The sequence below is a fragment of the Coregonus clupeaformis genome, chromosome 13 (assembly GCF_020615455.1).
Source record: "Coregonus clupeaformis isolate EN_2021a chromosome 13, ASM2061545v1, whole genome shotgun sequence".
In the NCBI taxonomy this organism is placed as follows: Eukaryota; Metazoa; Chordata; class Actinopteri; order Salmoniformes; family Salmonidae; genus Coregonus; species Coregonus clupeaformis.
The window spans coordinates 3,827,239-3,842,539 of NC_059204.1; the positions used below are offsets into that span (position 1 = coordinate 3,827,239).

General features: G+C 42.3%; 1 long non-coding RNA gene across 1 annotated transcript; it reads left to right on the plus strand.

The window, feature by feature from the left end:
* The first annotated feature begins 1,205 nt into the window (after positions 1 to 1,205).
* LOC123492213 lies at positions 1,206 to 9,076 on the plus strand. Its single transcript, XR_006661685.1, has 3 exons — positions 1,206 to 1,288; positions 7,815 to 8,010; positions 8,535 to 9,076. It is a non-coding gene; the product is annotated as an uncharacterized LOC123492213 (long non-coding RNA).
* Positions 9,077 to 15,301: the final 6,225 nt, after the last annotated feature.

Sequence of the window (15,301 nt, forward strand, 5' to 3'; positions counted from 1 at the left end):
ACCAGTGAGATATACCTGCTGGAGCGCAGACTATGGGTGGGTGCTGCTATGGTGACCAATGAGCTAAGATAAGGCGGGGATTTGCCTAGCAGTGATTTATAGATGGCCTGGAGCCAGTGGGTTTGACGACCGAACATGTAGTGAGGACCAGCCAACAAGAGCGTACAGGTCACAGTGGTGGGTAGTGTATGGGGCTTTGGAGACAAAACGGATGGCACTGTGATAGACTACATCCAGTTTGCTGAGTAGAGTGTTGGAGGCTATTTTGTAAATGACATCGCCGAAGTCAAGGATCGGTAGGATAGTCCGTTTTACGAGGGCATGTTTGGCAGCATGAGTGAAGGAGGCTTTGTTGCGAAATAGGAAGCAGATTCTAGATTTAACTTTGGATTGGAGATTCTTAATGTGAGTCTGGAAGGAGAGTTTACAGTCTAACCAGACACCTAGGTATTTGTAGTTGTCCACATACTCTAGGTCAGACCCGTCGAGAGTGGTGATTCTAGTTGGGTGGGCGGGTGCCAGCAGCGTTCGATTGAAAAGCATGCATTTAGTTTTACTAGTGTTTAAGAGCAGTTGGAGGCTACTGAAGGAGTGTTGTATGGCATTGAAGCTCGTTTGGAGGTTTGTTAACACAGTGTCCAATGAAGGGCCAGATGTATACAAAATGGTGTCGTCTGCGTAGAGGTGGATCTGAGAGTCACCAGCAGCAAGAGCGACGTCATTGATATACACAGAGAAAAGAGTCGGCCCAAGAATTGAACCCTGTGGCACCCCCATAGAGACTGCCATAGGTCCAGACAACAGGCCCTCCGATTTGACACACTGAACTCTATCTGAGAAGTAGTTGGTGAACCAGGCGAGGCAGTCATTTGAGTTATGCATGGGCTGTCCCATAACTATACAGAGGAAGGCTCTTTAGGGAACACGGGATGTTTAGCAGTATACACTTGAGTTAGAGTCTTATCACTGAGTCCATTTAAAAGGGCTGCTTCTGATTCTCTACCCTTCTTCAGAAGTGTGCACTCGTTCACTCCCCATTATGCATTGTCAACCTTGTAGTGTAATGGCTCGCTGCTATACAGCTGCAACGGCGCCATCTAATGGAGAAGTAGCAACCACACAGCTTGGCAGTGCGCCACACGGCGTGGGCTGTCTCATTGACCTTATTGGCCAGAATTTGCATTCATTTCGTAACAAGTGTTGTACAGAGGTTTTGTAACTCTCTTTACTATTGATTACAAAACAAATTGTCAATTTTTTCTACCGGTGCAGGCAAGACAGTGTGAAGGTAAGTCTAGTTTGGAAAATTAGTTTCAAAGGCACAAAATAGTTATTTGTTTACGGACTGTTGAGCCAATTGTTTACATGAGAAAAATGCAATTTGAAATGTTAAAACGGATACAATTGTAACTCAATTCCTTTACAATGTAAACTCTTATGAAACTACGTAATTGAACTCATACAGAGACATTAATTATGAAAAAGAAAGTAGGCTACTTTTAAAACACTTGAAAGCCCAGATAGGTAACCTATGCTGGACGCAGTGTTTCTCTTTAGTCCATTTAGTCCAGGGGTGTCAAACTCATTTTAGCTCAGGGGCCACATGGAGGAAAATCTATTCCCAAGTGGGCCGGACCGGAAAAATCATGGTATATATAACTTAAAAACAACAACTTCAGATTGTTTTCTTTGTTTTAATACGATCAACATACAACATAAAGCTGGAGCCTGAGGACAGTGTGTCCAAAATAGTACAAGCACAACATCACTATTAATCATAAAACACGTCAAGTTTATTAGAAAATTCTAAAGAAAAAGAACACACAAACACACAATGCCTCAGTGATTAACAGAACTGTTTCACAGATCACAGAACTATATCAGGGTGTCATTTCTCAGGCAGAAATGTAGATAAAAATAATGAAATCGTGTTCCCCAAACAAGTGTAAGAACCACAGAGTCAAGAATAGGTTAAATATACAAATAAAATCAATTAAAAACAATAGCACATCAACATAAAAACATATAAACATAAAGCTGGAGCCTGAGGACAGTGTCCAAAAGCACAACATCACTATTAATCATAAAACACCTCAAGTTATTTGAAAGTTCTGAGGACAAAGAACACACAAACACACAATGCCTCAGTGATTAACAGAACTGTTTCACAGATCACAGAACTATATCAGGGTGTCATTTCTCAGGCAGAAATGTAGATAAAAATAATGAAATCCTGTTCCCCAAACAAGTGCAAGAACCACAGAGTCAAGAATAGGTTAAATATACAAATAAAATAAAATCAATTAAAAACAATAGCACATCAACATAAAAACATATAAACATAAATCTGAAAGCGTTGCTCAAACTCCCGTAACAGTCCCGTTATTTTATATTTGAACCGCTTCATGTCTGCCACATGTTGGGTCGCGCACACATTTTTCAGACAGGGGAAGTGAGCTGCATCACCACCGGCAAGTTGCGTCTCCCACAATGACAGCTTCAACTTGAAAGAACGTATGCTGTCATAATACTGCGTGACAACTTTGTTGCGCCCTTGCAGCTGTTTGTTCAAGTTATTCAGGTGCTCTGTAACATCCACCATAAATGCAAGGTCCGGCATCCATTCTGCGGAATGAAATTCTAACACTGGTTTGCCCTTTTCTTCCATGAACTGTTCAATTTCTTCTCGTAAATCAAAGAAACGCCTCAGCACAGCACCTCGGCTTAACCATCTTACCTCAGTGTGGTATGGCAGGCCATAGATGTGGTCTTTCTCTCTGAGAAGGCTGTCAAACTGACGGTGATTCAGGCTTCTGGATCGGATGAAATTAACAGTTTGGATGACCACCTTCATGACGTTATCCATCTTTAATGACTTGCAACACAAAGCCTCCTGGTGCAAAATACAGTGAAAAGTCAAAAAATCACGTCCTCCATTTGCAGATTGCACTTTCTCTCTGAACTTTGTCACAACGCCTGCTTTTTTCCCGATCATTGAGGGTGCACCATCTGTAGCCAGGCTGACAGCGCGGGACCAGTCCACTCCGACCCTGTCCAGCGTGCCGACGAGTGCGGTAAAAATATCAGCTGCTGTCGTTGTATCTGTCATCGGCACCAACTCCACTAACTCCTCGGTGACGGTCAATGTGTCATCAACTCCGCGGATGAAAAAATGGCCAGTTGTGCAACATCTGTAATGTCCGTGCTTTCATCAATTGCAACCGAAAACGAAATAAATGACTTTACTTTTTGCTTCAACTGGCTGTCCAAATCCACTGAAAGATCGGAAATCCTGTCTGCAACTGTGTTTCTTGTCAGGCTGATATTTGCAAAAGCCTGCCGCTTTTCAGGGCACACAATCTCCGCTGCCTTCATCATGCATGTTTTTACAAATTCACCCTCACTAAATGGTTTTGAAGCCACTGCGATTTCATTAGCAATGAGGTAGCTAGCTTTCACTGCAGCGTCACTGATGTCTCGGCTGTGAGTAAACACAGACTGCTGTTTCTTCAGACCCGCCAACAGTTCATTCACCTTCTCTCATCTCCGCTGTCCTTGAAAGTTGTCATATTTGTCGGCATGAAGACTCACATAGTGGCGACGAAGGTTATATTCTTTCAGCACTGCAACATGCTCTGAACACACCAAACATACAGCTTTCCCATTCAATTCCGTGATTAAATAGGATGACCATTTTTCTTGGAACGCTCTGCACTCTGTGTCCACTTTTCTCTTTTTTGACAGAGACATATTGGGGCAATGAGGGTGCCAAAGCACATAATGTTAAAAGTAGAAGCCGTAATAAATATCGCGGGCAAAACAAAGTAGCTCATTGGCTGCACGTGCTTGACCTACTTGCTCTGCCCCGGTATAAACAGTTTGCTTGCTTAACACAATTGCTATTGCGCCATCCAGTGGACGCAATTGGAACAGCAGTTTATTTTATTGAAAAATTGCAGCGCATTTTTATACTTTACAAATATTTGTTTTATTATTATTATTATTTATTTTTTTAATCATCTCGCGGGCCGGATTAAACCCGTTTGCGGGCCTGATCCGGCCCGCGGGCCGTACGTTTGACACCCCTGGTCTATAATTTTAATGGTAGGTTTATTTGAACAGTGAGAGACAGAATAACAACAAAAATTCCAGAAAAACGCATGTCAAAAATTTTATAAATTGATTTGCATTTTAATGAGGGAAATATGTATTTGACCCCCTCTCAATCAGAAAGATTTCTGGCTCCCAGGTGTCTTTTATACAGGTAACGAGCTGAGGTTAGGAGCACACTCTTAAAGGGAGTGCTCCTAATCTCAGCTTGTTACCTGTATAAAAGACACCTGTCCACAGAAGCAATCAATCAATCAGATTCCAAACTCTCCACCATGGCCAAGACCAAAGAGCTCTCCAAGGATTACAGGGACAAGATTGTATACCTACACAAGGCTGGAATGGGCTACAAGACCATCGCCAAGCAGCTTGGTGAGAAGGTGACAACAGTTGGTGAGATTATTCACAAATGGAAGAAACACAAAAGAACTGTCAATCTCCCTCGGCCTGGGGCTCCATGCAAGATCTCACCTCGTGGAGTTGCAATGATCATGAGAACGGTGAGGAATCAGCCCAGAACTACACGGGAGGATCTTGTCAATGATCTCAAGGCAACTGGGACCATAGTCACCAAGAAAACAATTGGTAACACACTACGCCGTGAAGGACTGAAATCCTGCAGTGCCCGCAAGGTCCCACTGCCCAAGAAAGCACATGCCCGTCTGAAGTTTGCCAATGAACATCTGAATGATTCAGAGAAGAACTGGGTGAAAGTGTTGTGGTCAGATGAGACCAAAATGGAACTCTTTGGTATCAACTCAACTCGCCGTGTTTGGAGGAGGAGGAATGCTGCCTATGACCCCAAGAACACCATCCCCACCGTCAAACATGGAGGTGGAAACATTATGCTTTGGGGGTGTTTTTCTGCTAAGGGGACAGGACAACTTCACTGCATCAAAGGGACGATGGACGGGGCCATGTACCGTCAAATCTTGGGTGAGAACCTCCTTCCCTCAGCCAGGGCATTGAAAATGGGTCGTGGATGGGTATTCCAGCATGACAATGACCCAAAACACACGGCCAAAGCAACAAAGGAGTGGCTCAAGAAGAAGCACATTAAGGTCCTGGAGTGGCCTAGCCAGTATCCAGACCTTAATCCCATAGAAAATCTGTGGAGGGAGCTGAAGGTTTGAGTGCCAAACCTGGTGGCCAACTACAAGAAACGTCTGACCTCTGTGATTGCCAACAAGGGTTTTGCCACCAAGTACTAAGTCATGTTTTGCAGAGGGGTCAAATATAACATTTTTAACAAGCGTTTTTCTGGATTTTTTTGTTGTTATTCTGTCTCTCACTGTTAATTAAAATTATAGACTGATAATTTCTTTGTCAGTGGGCAAACGTACAAAATCAGCAGGGGATCAGATACTTTTTTCCCTCACTGTATATATATATATATATATATATACACAGTACCATATATATATACAGTACCAAAATATATATATATATATATATATATATATATATATATATATATATATATATATATATTTAATTTTTTTATCATCTCGGGCCGGATTAAACCCGTTTGCGGGCCTGATCCGGCCCGCGGGCCGTACGTTTGACACCCCTGATTTAGTCCATTACATCCCATCAAGATGTTGAAAGTAACAGAATTATAGGGCAACCAACTGCAGTAAATGTCCAGTTAGGCTACTATTCCCCCTCACTTGAAAAGTGACCCATGCTCAAACCTCAATGCAACCAGAGGCACATTTTAGGACTACTTCTGACAGCAATTAAAGGACTGAGAGGGAACCGCTGGAGCGGAGCTTGAACTAACAATCCTGCAGGGCAAGCGTACATCGCTCAGTGCTGTAAAGGTCCACTCCAGACGTCTTGGAAAAGGACTAATAATGCACAGACTGGTTATCATAACATCATGTATATTGCATTCAGAAATTATTCATACCTTTAACCTTTTTCCACATTTTGTTACTAAAATGGATGAAATTATTATTTTCCTCATCAATCTACACACAATACACTATAATGACAAGTCGAAAACAGGTTTTTAGACATTTCTGTAAATGTCAACAACAACAAAAAATATACCTTATTTACATAAGTATTCAGACCCTTTGCTATGAGTTCAGGTGCATCCTGTTTCCATTGATCATCCTTGAGCTGTTTCTACAACTTGATTTGAGTCCACCTGTGGTAAATTCAATTGATTGGACATGATTTGGAAAGGCACACACCTGTCTATATAAGGTCCCACAGTTGACAGTGCGTGTCAGAGCAAAAATCAAGCCATGAGGTCAAAGGAATTGTCTGTAGAGCGCAGAGACAGGATTGTGTTGAGGCACAGATCTGGGGAACAGTACCAAAAAATGGCTGCAGCATTGAAGGTCCGCAAGAACACAGAGGCCTTCATCATTCTTAAATGGAAGAAGTTTGGAACCACCAAGACTCTACCTACAGCTGGCCTCCCGGCCAAACTAAGCAATCAGGGGAGAAGGGCCTTGGTCAGGGAGGTGACCAAGAACCCAATGGTCACTCTGACAGAGCTCCAGAGTTTTTCTGTGGAGATGGGAGAACCTTCCAGAAGGACAACCATCTCTGCAGCACTCCACCTATCAGGCCTTTATGGTAGAGTGGCCAGACGGAAGCCACTCCTAAGGAAAAGGCCCGCTTGGAGTTTGCTAAAAGGCACCTAAAGGACTCTCAGACCATGAGAAACAAGATTCTCTGGTCTGATGAAACCAGATTGAACTCTTTGGCCTGAATGCCAAGCGTCACGTCTGGAGGAAACCTGGCACCATCCCTACGGTGAAGCATGGTGGTCGCAGCATTATTCTTTGGGGATGTTTTTCAGTGGCAGGGACTGAGAGACTAGTCCAGATCGAGGGAAAGATGAACGGAGCAAAGTACAGAGAGATCCTTGATGAAAACCTGCTCCAGAGCGCTCAGGACCTCAGACTGGGGCGAAGGTTCACCTTCCAACAGGACAACGACCCTAAGCATACAGCCAAGACAACGCAAGAGTGGCTTTGGGACAAGTCTCTGAATGTCCTTGAGTGGCCCAGCCAGAGCCCGGACTTGAACCCGATCTAACATCTCTGGAGAGACTTGAAAATAGCTGTGCAGCAACGCTCCCCATCAAACCTGACAGAGCTTGAGAGGATCTGCAGAGAAGAATGGCAGACCTCCCCAAATACAGGTGTGCCAAGCTTGTAGTGTCATACCCAAGAAGACTTGAGGCTGTAATAGCTGCCAAAGGTGCTTCAACAAAGTATAAATAAATATATATATATATATCACCTTTATTTAAACAGGTAGGCCAGGAAGTACTGAGTAAAGTAGGTCCCGTGTAGCTCAGTTGGTAGAGCATGGCGTTTGCAACGCCAGGGTTGTGGGTTTGATTCCCTTGGGGGGCCAGTATGAAAAAAAAAAAAATTATGCACTCACTAACTATAAGTCGCTCTGGATAAGAGTGTCTGCTAAATGACTAAAATGTAAATGTAAAGGGTCTGAATACTTTTTAATTTTTTACTTTTTAATAACTTTGCAAACATTTCTAAACCTGTTTTTGTTTTGTGATTATGGGGTATTGTTTGTAGATTGAGGGGGAAAAAAACTATTTAATATATTTTAGAATAAGGCTGTATCGTAACAAAATTTGGAAAAAGTCAAGGGGTCTGAATACTTTCCGAATGCACTGTCAAAATACCTTTGCCTCCTTGATTCGTTCATTCTTACAGGTAGGTAACCAAACAGGCATGGCTCATACCTGCATTCACTGATTCCGCAAGAGGCTCCGACTGCACTGCGGGACTTCAAGGAGATCTACCCTGTGTTTGTATTGGACCCCTATGACAACGTTGGTATCAACCGATGGAGGTTCCTCATCAGAGCCCTTAAAAACTTGTATTGCAGCCTGAGGAAACTCAATTCTAGGTAGGAATAAAAGGACAATTCTAAAGTCCAATGCGATTTCAGTTGCTTACTGGATATGTTCTGTTGGTGGGACTATGAAAGCAAAACAAACAATGTTTTTTTTGTTGGTAATGATCAATAAAGATGCATATATTATTGTGTTGGTTAGTTAATGTATGTGGTGGATAGAGAAATGAAATGTTTTGTCTCTTCTTGGCCATTTGTTGTGTGGAGAGCCCAGATGGATGCCTGGTATTCTATTGTTGTGTGTGCTTCTCAAAAATGGACAGTGAGTGAACTAAACAGTGTTTGTGGGGTCTCCACTCTCCAGAAATTGCTTAAACACAATAGGAATCAAATGAAATATGTTAATGTGGAACTTTTTCTATGGAGACAGACATTTTAGAAAGAAATGTATGATAACGCTGTCCTAAATAAAAAAATATGTATATCTGATTACATAAAATGAACACCATCGCTCAAGTTCTAAGACTATCTTGGATGCAGCACTAATGATCTGTATCCCTGGCCTGTCATTCTTGTAGGATCATTGAAGAGAACAACGGGAAGGCTCCTCTGACCTACAATCGGCTGCAGACCCTTGTCAATAGTATCGGTCCTCCCAAAAGGCCTATCCCTGCTCCATGTGAATATATTTACTGTGTCCTGATTCTCTGCCTTTTATGACCTAAGTGTGCACTTGTTCACTTCCCTTCATGGATTTAAAAGGTGTAAGAAATATGGTGGAAACTTCCTCTAGCCCATGCTTAGGCCAACACCAATCCCAGCGCTTTTAACTTTGTGAGGAAGAGTGCACGAGGAAGAGTGCATGGGTTGAAAATGGCAGATTTGGGCACTGATAAGTGCCTAAATTGGAACGCAGTACCCTGGGTAACATGCTATAAATGACAGGTGCAGTACCTCGCTTTATTAGCTGGGTGATCTGCCATATGACAATGACTTCAAATGAAATCCCAAGTTAAAAACCTTAGGAAATGATGGCACTCCCCCATAACATTGTTAAGACAAAGACGTCACCTCATATCATAAAACTCATGTCATGTACAGTGTCAACGTTTATGATCACTGTTTGATTTACAGTTACAAGATGACATGGTGTCATTCCTTGAGTTGTTCTGAACAGAATGAGCCTATGTTTGTCTATTGTGAAGAAAATTAGCTGCGGAACACACTTGAATGTACTCATGACTCCTTTCAATGCGCACCAAAATTACAATCTGTTTCTCTGAATTGCCTTGTGAAAGCCTAACACTGTAAGATCGTATTTTAGAACTTAGCTAGTCATGTTGGCATTAGAACAAGCTTTCAAATTATGCTCACCTGACCCAGATTGCGATTTATAATGGGCCGTTCTTGGATTGCGTAAACAACCATAATTGTGTGATGGCGGGGATGCAGGGTTGTGTTAACTACAAGTGTGCTTGCTCTAGTTCAACAGCACAGCTATGAGAGCTAAAAAAAAAAAAAAACGTATAGTTGAAGACTCAACTTTGTCAATTAAATTACTTAGGAACTGTGCACATTTTGAAGAGGTGTGTGTGTGTGTGTGTGTGTGTGTGTGTGTGTGTGTGTGTGTGTGTGGCCACTTGGAGACACCAGTTAGTCCTCTCACTATGGACTAAGAAAGAGTTAGTCCATTCCTACTTTGTGTGTTGTGAAATCTGTGAATGTAATGTTTTTAAAATTGTATGAACTGCCTTAATTTTGCTGGACCCCAGGAAGAGTAGCTGCTGCCTTGGCAGCAGCTAATGGGGATCCATAATAAAAACAAATACAAATACTTTATTTCTATAAATTCAAACCATTGCAAATAGGGGTGTGACGTTTTAAACGAATTTGGGATCGTTAACGTTTAGAAAAAATCCCTAACTATTTACACAACAATGCTGTAAATAGGAGATGTATGCATCTTTCAAATTATTTGCCAGATTGAGGCCAGTCCCCTGGACTGAAAAGCATGGTCATTGGAAAATCTCCATTGAAATTGCTTTTTAGTCCAGGAGTAGATTTAGTCTCTGACCGGAGCTCTATAGAAATAAAGTAGGAATGGACTCTCTTTCTCTTTAAGGTAGAAAATGCAAAGCGCCATCTGTTGTGGACATGCTGACAAAAGAAGAAGAAATGATACGAGTTAATGAGATTGTTTTAGAGAAAATAGTGTTCATCTACTCCTATTAGAGCTTTAGTGGAAGCTGCCATGTAACATTTTGTCTATCGGTTTACATGTCACTTTTCTACATTTTATGACTCTTTCAATGTATAGGAATTGGTGGGCTTTTTCAGGTATGTGCTGTAAATAAAAACTCTTTGGCTAAACAATTCAAACAAGGCAGTAATTTCAAATATTAACCCTCCTGTTATGTTGTGGGTCAATTTGACCCGTTTCCACTTTTGCGTTGTCTAAAATACTAGTTAACCACTCTTTTTCGCCATGAAATTACATGACTTTTCCTCATTTAGGGTCATGAACCTAACTGCAAAATGTGGACACACTGATGTGTTGTGGAATGTCTGTGTACATTTTGTATACAAACATGATGTTGTGGGTCATTTTGACCCGGAGGCTTTCATGTGTATATATATTTGCACAGGTGCAAAACAAAAAAGTGTCTTTGATGTATTTTGTTTTGACTGGTCCTGGTTGCACTTTTAGAATTGTGTTTGGGTTAAAAGGGCTTTCCCAAGCTTCTCCTCAGTGTGAGAGCAGCAGGTCCCTGACACAGACACTCAAAAATGAGCTCCAAAAGATTTTCAATCAATGAAGTCTTATCACAAATTCTGGACTGTGACAGTGAAAAAGAAGAAGAGGTTTCAGAGACAGAGGATATTTCAGAGATAGAGGACAATGCTGTTGATGATCCAGATTTTGTCTTCATTGAAGAGGATTCAGGGGAGGAGTCTGCCGTACCATCCCCTACATCAGATGAGAGACAGAGCATGCAACAAGCATCATCAAGAGAAGAGAAGACATGGAAGTCTAAAGATGGTCATATTGAATGGTCACCGTCACCACAACGAGGTCAAGGTAGACTCTCAGCTTCCAATGTAATAAAAATGGTTCCAGGACCTACACGATTTGCTGTCACTCGAGTCCATGACATACAATCAGCTTTTGAGCTCTTTTTACCCCAAGCAATAGAGAAGATTGTTCTGGACATGACCAACTTGGAGGGGGAGCCGTGTGTTTCAAGAGAACTGGAAGCCACTGGATCGGATTGACTTGCATGCATACATTGGATTGCTCATATTAGCTGGAGTCTACCGGTCAAACGGAGAAGCAACGGCCAGCCTGTGGAATGAAGAGAATGGAAGGCCAATATTTCGGGCAACAATGTCTCTACAAGAATTCCACATAATTTCTCGGGTGATTCGCTTTGATAACCGTGATACCAGACCGGGTCGACGTGAAAGAGACAAACTAGCTGCAATCAGAGATGTATGGGATAAATGGGTGGAAATTCTACCGTTACTGTACAATCCCAGTCCTCATGTTACAGTTGATGAACGCCTTGTTCCATTCAGAGGACGTTGTCCCTTCAGACAGTATATGCCAAACAAGCCTGCAAAATATGGCATCAAAATATGGGCAGCATGTGATGCCACATCAAGCTATGCATGGAATATGCAAGTTTACACTGGGGAAGCCACCCGGCGGAGTGCCTGAGAAAAACCAGGGGATGCGGGTGGTGCTGGACATGAGTGAAGGGCTGCAAGGTCATAACATCACGTGTGACAACTTCTTCACATCCTACCGCCTTGGTGTTGAACTACAGAAGAGAAAGCTGACCATGGTTGGAACAATCAGAAAAAACAAACCTGAACTTCCCAGTGAGCTTCTGAAAATGCAGGGCAGAACTGTGCATTCCTCTAAATTTGCTTTCTCTGAAAATGCAACTGTTGTTTCATACTGCCCAAAGAAGAACAAGAATGTTCTTGTAATGAGCACAATGCACAAAGATGCATCGCTGAGTGCAAGAGAGGACATCAAGCCACAAATAATACTGGACTACAATTCCACCAAAGGAGGAGTTGACAATTTGGATAAAGTCACAGCAACATATAGTTGTCAGCGCATGACTGCCCGCTGGCCTTTGGTGATTTTCTACAACATTGTGGATGTGTCTGCTTACAATGCCTATGTCCTGTGGACTGAAATCAACCAGCAATGGAATGGTGGCAAATTGTACCGACGCCGGCTTTTCCTAGAGGAGCTCGGCAAAGCTCTCATCACTCCCAAGATCCAGAGGAGAGTCCGGCCTCCTCGGTCGACAGCAGCTGCATCTGCCGTCCAGAAAATTCAAGCTGGACCATCAACACATGCCTCCAATCAACCAGAAATGGATCCAGTGGATACAGGCAGTGGCAAGAAACGGAAAAGATGCCAGCTCTGCCCCCCTCGACAAGACAGTAAAACAAGCACCACTTGTGTAGAATGCAATAAATACATCTGCAGAAAGCACACACACACATTGTGTTCAACATGTAGAGAGAAAGACTGAAGGGATAATATGGACCAATAAAAAAAACCTACTTGGGGAAACTGAACAATCTTGTTTGTGAGAAAGGAAATATGTTTAACAAATAGTTCTTAAATATTGTTTAAAAAAAATAAAAAGTATTGTATTTCTTCTTTCTGAAATGTCTGATAAGACAAAATAAAGTTGTTTCTGTTTTTACTTAATTCTTTGACTGTCTTGAGTGTGTTTAAACTGTGCGGGTCAATTTGACCCGTAACATAATGGATGTCATTTTTTTCCAGCAAAGCACAAGGGTTAAGGAAATATATTGCAATGAAGTGGGTAAAATAAGCAATGCACATGCAGTAGATCAACACACTGAAGAAAACAACCATACATGCAGTAAAGAGATGGAACACAGACCGTGGGGGATAGAAGGACGCCGTCACTGGCGCCCATATATATATATATATATATATATATATATATATTAAGTTGATCTAACAAAGTGGATATTTGTCAAATCTGTCATGATTGTGTTCCAACAGGCCACAAGGTGGTTACTAAAATCCAATTTGAATATATTTGGCTGTTCTCGCTGCACAATATTTAAAAGTTGTCCTTTTCAGGTTTACAAAAATGTCTGCTAAATGCCAACTCCCGTTCGTATAAGCTGGTAGCATAGCTAGCATATAGAATTCGGTGGTGGTAGTCAGTCATTTTTAACTGTAATGCAGTTGATTGGTGACGATGACATTAACATGTATTGGGGTTAATATCTATGCAAGCATTATATTCTGATTTTTACCCCAACAGTGTGAAATACACAAACAATAGCCCAAATGTAGGCTAATTTTGATGGGCGGCAATGAGGAGATTCGGGATCTATCCCCCACAGACGGCGTGTGGGTGGCTTTTCCAATGTTTTGGTCAAAATCCATTGACCTCTTTACGACATTGCATGTATTTGTATAAAAAGTGTATTACTCTTGATCACATAAGAAGCATTAACTAGTTTAGACACCCATGGCTTCAATTACAAAATCACATCCAATAAAGACGGTCACTAGCCAGGAATACTGAACATCAATTGGTAGAGTAGTGCTCTTCTCAGGAAGTACATCAAACTAGTATTTCCACATTGTTACTGGGATCCAGTGAAATACACAATTTTCGTTGACCATAAGTCCAGGGGTAGGCCTAGCTCCTGTTCGCCACAGCTATATTATTCATACACAACATAACCTGGATGTTTTATCTATAGATGGATAATCAATCCATACAATACAGATTTATTATTGGAGGAATGGCATTTCCTCCAATATCCAACTAAAAGCCTTTCTAATTGCGCCAACACATTGTATATCAGTACCATATATTCTTCTGTACAGTATGTTAGATATTGTGCATCTTAAATTTCATGCCAACTTCAGAAGTCCATGTTTGCTGTCAGGGCTCTCTCCTCTACCCCCTTCTCTTCCTCATCCCACAAAGTCCCTCACTTCTTCCTGAGATACATTTCTGCCGCATCCCATTTTTTCCATTCTTGCGGTCGTAGTTCTGAGCACTCCCAAGCTATGGATGACTGTTTCTAAGCACTTTGTCTGAGGCCGCTGCCATGTGGTCTCACCGGTAGACCACTGAATTGAGCTTGTGAAATGTGCGGTTGCACCCTCAAGCACTTTAGTGAAGAAATTAATGGGACACCATTCACTTTACCAGAAACTTGTGCAAACTCACATTTCAAGACCATATACCGCAAGACTAGAATGGGTCAAGGCATTCCTCTTTCCACTCTTTTCTCCCTTCTCCAAAATGTCCATCTCATCCTCTCAAACAATGTTCCTCTCTAACATGGGTTCCTTGGTCATGATGCGTTTGAAGCTGAGGGCGCTCAGATCCAGGCTCTTGAAGCCCCCGTCCAGGATGAGTTCGGCCATGGCGCGACCCACTACCGGCGAGTGCTGCAGCCTGCGCCCGCTGAAGCTTGTGGCGAAAAACATGTTGACCATCGGGTGCATGCCCACGATGCCGTTCTAGTCGTAGAAGCCGGCCCATGCGCTCGTCACCTGAAAGGAGTGAAGAGAGACGGGTGTTAAAATTTGAGGGATAGAAGTTATCGGCAAGGATATGGAGCTAATTCGAAAGCAGTACAAAGGACCAATGGGGAAGCAGAAACAGTAGCGATCGATTTATCAACTGTACTGACTTTCCATTAGAAAAGGGAATGTTTATTAGAGCATACGGAAGGTACCACCCTGTTTCTTCCATTTGGTGCCTACTGAACATAACCCAGTTTTCACAGAGGCAAGGAAGGTTGCAACCATTTAAGACCCATATTACTATGTAATTCTGTGGTTGCAATGGCACATCAATTTACCTTGAGGCACTCAAAGGCAGGGACACGGTGGGCCAAATGGGGCCAGATCTTCTCCTGGAAGAACTGGTGGTCCACCTCTAGGTTATTGGTCTCTGGCTCCTCTTCCTGAAGGGGTTGCAAATAATGAACACCACTTCCCAGACTCCTTTGGGGCGAGTTCAGTAGCGCAAAGACGGGAGAAAGGAGAAATCCCTCAACTGAGTTCTGTCTCAAAGCGTTTTCTCCCATTTTTGTGCTTACTGAATGCTGTTTATTTAACCATTATTCATTGAGGTTAGCCTAATTTAGAATCTAGGTAACATTTTTGAAAGCGCAACCTCGTCAGGTGAGTCAGGGCTCCAAAATTAACAGTTGGAGAGAGAAATAGGGCAATCCTCTTCCTCACCTCCTCTGGTGACATCCCAGCAATGTAGTTTCCTCCCAGCCCCACTCATCTTAAGAACACTCCAGAGGA